The sequence below is a fragment of the Podarcis liolepis genome (genome assembly GCF_965112155.1).
Source record: "Podarcis liolepis genome assembly, chromosome: 8".
In the NCBI taxonomy this organism is placed as follows: Eukaryota; Metazoa; Chordata; class Lepidosauria; order Squamata; family Lacertidae; genus Podarcis; species Podarcis liolepis.
In genome coordinates, this window is record NC_139560.1 from 88,592,872 (window position 1) to 88,599,359 (window position 6,488).

At 47.8% G+C, this 6,488-nt stretch overlaps 1 long non-coding RNA gene across 1 annotated transcript; it reads left to right on the forward strand.

Moving 5' to 3' along the window:
• Window positions 1–215: 215 nt before the first annotated feature.
• Window positions 216–1,733, forward strand: LOC310713872. The gene is made up of 2 exons (XR_014529473.1): window positions 216–954; window positions 1,231–1,733. It is a non-coding gene; the product is annotated as an uncharacterized lncRNA (long non-coding RNA).
• Window positions 1,734–6,488: the final 4,755 nt, after the last annotated feature.

Sequence of the window (6,488 nt, forward strand, 5' to 3'; positions counted from 1 at the left end):
ATTTCATTTCCCCAGTTCTAACTCTGCTAAAGATTTCAATAGAAGGTTGATTGGTGCTGTGACAGCTAAAATGGAACCTCTGCGCTCAGGAGCAGTATATCTTTGAGTACCTACTGCTCTGGACAACCAACAGGAAATGGCGTCAGAAACAGAACGCGGCCCTTTGGTGAAGCAGCAAAGCAGTTCTCCCGCGGCCCCCTTGCGCTCCTGGCCTCGCGCCCTGGGCATCCACCGCCGCCCCCGACCTGCCTTCAGAGCAGGCGGCCAGCAGGAGCTCGCCAGGTGTACCCGGCACCCTAAGGGTGACCCATCGCCAACATTTCGTAACTAAAACAAAGCGCCTCGAAGTCACCCAGCTGGGCTAGTGCGAATGTTCTAGGCGATCCGCTGAAGAAAGACTGGCAGGGACTCGGTCGGCCAACCGCACTGAGGCGCCTTGGCAGCGAGCGCAAGCGAAGGAGCGGGCGCGCACGAAGAAAGGAACGGGCAGGCGACCCCAGAGCAAAGGGCTTCAGCGGATTGAGGGAACCAGCTTTGAGCCGGCAGGTCGGCCTCACGGAGACCTTAGCCCGGCGACGTTCAAGGGGCCCGAGGCTCCAGGATCGCCACAGTCAACTCTGTTGGCTTCCAGGAACGCAGGAAGCGTCTACAGAGCGTGACTCCCCCGGCAATTTCTGTTGAAATTGTCGGGACGGGAATGCGCTTCGGAGCTGCGCCATCGTCCCGCACGTTTCAGCGGGAGACTTGGGCGTCTCTCTGCGTGCAAAGGCTCCGTGGGACTTGAAAGTGCTTAGCGTGGAGTTGCACCCTGTGGTGGGCCGGCAGGCAGCGCCCTCTCTTCCGCCAGAAGCAGCTGAAATGCCCTCTTGTTTCAGCAGGAGAGAAACGTTCCATCCCTTTCAAATCCGAGGCCTTCAAAGTACCTCGTTCTGGCTGGATCCCGCACTAAAGCATGTACCGTAAGCTCTCAAGGAGAGTTGGGGAAACGGATGACCTCCAGGTGTCGCTGGACTCCAGTTCCCACCATCCCTGACCATTTGCCGGGCGGACAGGTGCTGATGGGAGATGGAGTTCAGAGTCACCTGCAGCGCCACAAGGCCCGCTCCTTTGGTCTAAGATGAAGGCCTGCTGTTCAGGCAGTTCTGGTAGTCTATTCCAGAATTATGATCAAGAGCTGATGCCGCCGAGCAGGAAATGTATTGCTCAAAGGCGCTTTTTTCTTATTCCTAGGGAAGTACTACCAGAATCAAGGCTGCGCATGGAAAAGATGCTGGAGCTTTCTCGGATGAAAGGAGCAAGCGATCCAGGGTTTGCTTTAATGGGGAAATGTCTGCTCTCTTGTTTAAAAGATGGCATTCGTGTGAGCAAGGATGCCACTGGAAAGCGATCTCTCCTCGAATGTGGCATTAGCGCTTTCTTCCCTTCAAAGCGCTTCGCAGGCGCGCGATCTCAGTCAGAAGTCACCCTATTATAGCAATGCTTTCCCGGCGGTTTTCGAGGGCAGGAGGCTGGGTCTTGGCGCGGACCTTTCCCGAGCGCCACCAATCGAGAACTTCCTGGCTCGCTCCTTGATCTCCCATGCATTCAGGTGGACTTAACTTCCAAAATCAACCTACAGTATTTGGGTTCGTGGGCGAGGAAGGGGCCACTTCGGACGGGGGAGGGATTCAGAAACTCACCAAGCCCTCATCAAAGTGAACGAGCTTTGTTCAAAAACAAAGCAACAATAAGTATTTGTTGCCTTTCTGTTACATATATATGTGTATATATATATATATATATATATATATATATATGCTTTCGTAGATTTTCACGGGTACAGGAATGCAGGTTTTGGTGTCTTCGGGTGTCTTCCCGTGTAAGAGTTGGGGTGTCTAGGCGACGTTTCGACGAGGTCTCACTCGTCATCTTCAGGCTGGTGCTTTCGGCTTCTTGTTACTGGAACAGAGCTCTGTTCCAGTAACAAGAAGCCGAAAGCACCAGCCTGAAGATGACGAGTGAGACCTCGTCGAAACGTCGCCTAGACACCCCAACTCTTACACGGGAAGACACCCGAAGACACCAAAACCTGCATATATATATATATACATATATACATATATATATATATATATATATATATATATATATATATATATATATATATATATATCACAGCAAAGAATAGACTAAAGAATTGACTAAAACGTTGGGAGGACGGGACGGCAGGTAAGTCCCGCCCTGCCTAACCGATCACAAGACTTGGCGCACGTACACCATTTGAATGGCAGTGCCCATCGACTTGGGGGAGGACGGCCACCTCAAATATTTAAGGGGGGGGGCTGAAGGGACTTCGGCCCCTAGGAATTGGCTCCTACGTATAGACTCCACTGTGCAGTTCTCTTGCGCGAATCCTAATGATGCGTCAAAGAGGCGCATCTCTGATCACTTTAAGTGTGGTTTGAAAAGAACAACTGCACCTGCGCCGACGTTATCAACCACCTATTGGGGGATCTTTCCTTTCCTTTAATAATAGGGATCAGTATGTGTAGGACATGTGAGCAGCTCCGAGGTTTTGATGCTCCTGAAGTGGAATAATTATAAATTGTCTGAAACATTCTGAAAAGCGGATCTCCCCCCCCCCCCCCACCGCCGCGCGCGAAGCAGAGCCACTGGATTGGCTGGCTTGTTGGCAAGGCAATTCAGCGGCTGCATCAATGGGCAGGTGCTGCTTCTGCACCTGGAGCACCTGGAGCTGCAAGGAAAAGGGTGATTCTTCAGAGAGGAATCCCATTTGTCTCCTTCCATTGTTCAGACACGGCAGGGGAAAGGCGGGCAGGCAAGCAAGCAGCGCTCACTACAGTTTGCCAGGTGCCGTCCACTGAAAAGAAGGGAGCCCTGCCTTTTTCCCCTTACCTGAAAAGCCAGGTCAGTGCCAGCTAGGAAAGGAAGGGGGTCCCCCTCTGGTTTTTCTGCAAGGGCCCCTCCACCTCATCACTCCCTTGCACATCAATGAGCACCCGAGGAACCTATAGCTTGTAGCATGGCCCTGCCAAAGCAAGCCTCTGAAACTCAGGGGTCATCTCCACATTTATTTATTTATTTCATAAAATTGCCACACCCCTTGATTTCTTTTTTTAAAAAAAAACACTCTTCAAAAATTGCCGCAGTTTTCTGAGCAGCTGGGGGGGTGCCAATCCCATAAACATTTTTTTTTTGTTTGTTTTTTAGGCCAAGAAGTGTTTCCTTTTGTCTGGCCTAAACTGAATCCCAATTCGCTTCCCTGGTGACCCAGAGCTCTCCTCTCCCAAATAGCCACTGTTGCCTTCATGTCCATACCACCCATGTGGATTCCTGCTGGTTTTTATTTATAAAGCCATAAGTTGTCTAGTACAGGTGTGGGCAGAGTTCAAGTTTGTTGGAACTACGGTCCGTCTCCCCCCCCCCCCCGCCCCAGAACCCTAGGATCTACCAACCAGAGCCAAGTGTAAAATGACAGGTGCCTCTGGACACATTCTGAACCTGAATCTGATCAGTCTTTCCCAACAGAAATCAACTCCTGGTTAGCTTTCCTTATTTCAGCAGCCTAATTTAGATGGGAGAAGTTATTCAAAAAATTAGTAGCAAGAAACTATTGCAGATCTAGTGCCAATCACTCAGAGATCTACCGGTAGACCCAGATCTACCTCCTGCCCAACCCTGGTCCTGAGGGTACCTGGGGGATCCTTACTCTCTTATGAACCAACCCAGGAGCTAAATTCTTCAATGACAGTCTTCTCCAGATGCCACCGCCTGTCTGGCCACCAGGGACATGGCCTGTTCTGGTTGTGAAAGTCCAGTGGCTCACAGCGACCCACTTGAGAACTTTATTGTTATATTTTAGGTGCCAAGTAAAGGCTCTCTTGTTTCTTTGGGTGACCTATTTGATTGCTGGGTTTTACCGCATCAGATGGTTGCATTTTGCCTCTTTGTGACCTGTTGCTTTTATGGTTTCTTCTGTACTATAGTGTGGTTGCAGTTATGCAATGTGTACTTTTGTGACATTGATTTTCTAAAAGTGCTATTTACAGCAGGGTACAAGTGTTTTCAAACAAATAAACCTGTATCAGCTTCAATGAAAATTTGGAACATTTGTAGCTGAGGCTGGTCTGGGAATCCAATTCCTTTTGTAGATCCAGTGAAGGTTGGATCCATTTGTATTCATGACACCACTCATATCCTTTTCTTTAAATGCATGTGAAAGTTTAAGAAGAAAAGAAAAGAAAACGCCCTGAATTTTCTCAATCAAGAAAATGGATCTCTGGCAGGTGTGAGAAAGAAAGCAATTGCAGCAGGAAATTTCAAGCCAAGCCCCCTTTTTTGGTTGAGGAAGTGCAATCTTTCAGAGTCCCCAGGGATCCTCAGAGGTGTTAATCTCTGTTTTCTTTCCAGCAGCTCCATATAGTGAATCTGAGATCCACATCTACAGTGTAGTGTGACTGTTCCAGGGAGTCTCTTTTGCAAAGTGTAAGAATCCATAATGGCTTTCCTGTAAATGGTACCTAGGGACTGATTAATCCTGTTATAGCTTTACATTGCTGTTAGGTCCCAATAAACACTTGTGGGGGGAGGTTTAGCTCTCTCTTTCAAAAAGCTAGAACATCACAGAGTGGGTGGAAATTACATGCTGATAGGCAAACCGTGAGCTTGTCCTGAACTTTGGAAGAAGAAAGGAAAAGGAAACTATGGGGATTAATATACAGAAACCACTGATTACACTGGATTGTGGAGCAGCTTCGATGAGCAAATTGAGGTTGTATCTATTAGCATTCACCTCCTAATGTCTTGCCAGGAAGCTTTCTTTTCCCCTAAAGAAAGGCTGCCAAAGGCTAGTGGAGCCCATGAATATCTTTACAAATGCTTCAAAGCTCTTGGGCCTGACCACAAGAGAGTCTCAGCTGCTTTAACATCAAGCTCAGTAAACAGATTATTAAAAGTTTGAGATTTAAGAAAAGTTTTTTTTAAACGATGCTTTTAATTTTAATATTCTTTATTTAAAAGAAAGAGAAAAGGCAGATAAAATTCTAGCATGATATTAAAATAGCATACAAGGAGAAATGTAACCTCAATAGAATTGCCTTGTACCTTCTGCCTGATACCTCCAAAGGTTTGCTCCAAAACACTGCTGTTGAGCAGTTCCAGTAATTTATATCTGAGAATTTAAGGAGTCATTCCTGAGCTGACACGACCCCTTCAAAATACAGGGACATGTGTGGTGTTTTTAAATCCCTATAGTTTAAACCAACAAGGGGCCGGGCTGCCTTTGCGTTGTCATCACGGACCCCTCGGCTCCCCAAACATTTGCCTGATCAAACTGATCAGCTCACACATATCAGTGTTGGCCCACTCAGCATAGAGTTCACCATTATAACTCCATCTTTGTTTTTTGTAACTCGGAAACATTTCTCATTTTCTGACAGGTGAAACAGAAGGGGAGTGTGACAGGTTTGCCTCAGGGGTGTCGCAGAGGGCGCTGCAACTATGATGTAGAATGCAAGGTGAGAGGCAGGGTGTGCACACGCCGAATTTTGGCATTGCACAGGTTGCCACTGAAATTTGAGACCCCAAGGTCAGCCACTGCATCCAATGAAGCTGAATGTTGGAAGATTTAGGACATATAAAAGAAAGTACCTTTTCACACAATGCATTGTTAGACTATGGACTTTGTTTCCAAGGGAAGCAGTGATGGCTTCAAAATGAGATTCAACAAATTCATGGAGGTAAAGGCTATCAAGTGCTACTAGCCAAGATGCTTCTGAATACCAGCTGCTAGAAGCCACAGGAGGGAAGCGTGTTCTTGTGCTCAGGTCCTGCTCCTGGGCATCCCACGGGCATCTGATTGGCCATTGTGAGAACAGGACGCTGGGCTAGATGGGCACTGGCCTGATCCAGCCGGGCTCTCCCTCTGTACTTATGCATAAATGGTCAGCTGCTACCATAGTTTTTTGTCCTGGATGTTCAGTACAGAGGAACACAGGAAATTGCTTCATACAGAATCAGACACAGCGTTGCATCTGTCTCAGTATTGTCTACGCTGACTGGCAGCAACCCTTTCAGACAGTGAGTATCCCCCAGCCCTACCTGGAGATGCTGGGGATTGAAGACGGGACCTTCTGCACACAAGGCAGAGGCTCTTCAAATGTGCCCTGGCCCTTCCCTGAAAAGAATGTCATAATGCAGTGAATGCATGGTCAAACAACGTACATTGTTGCATTGGCCTACACCTTCACTGCATGTTGAGATGTTCTGTTCTGTCCTGAATCTGTATTCAGACCATTTCCATTGCATTTAGGATGTTCCCTCTATCTTCACCCACATTGTAGTGAACCCAGCTCCTCAAGGTTCTGCCCTGAATGGCTGGTTTAGATGCCAGAAGTGGCCAATAGCATTGGGAAGTCACTGATGGCGTTGGTTGCAGGAGCAGCAGCTGGGGCAACAGCAGCAGTTCCATGAAAATAATTGTAAACAAA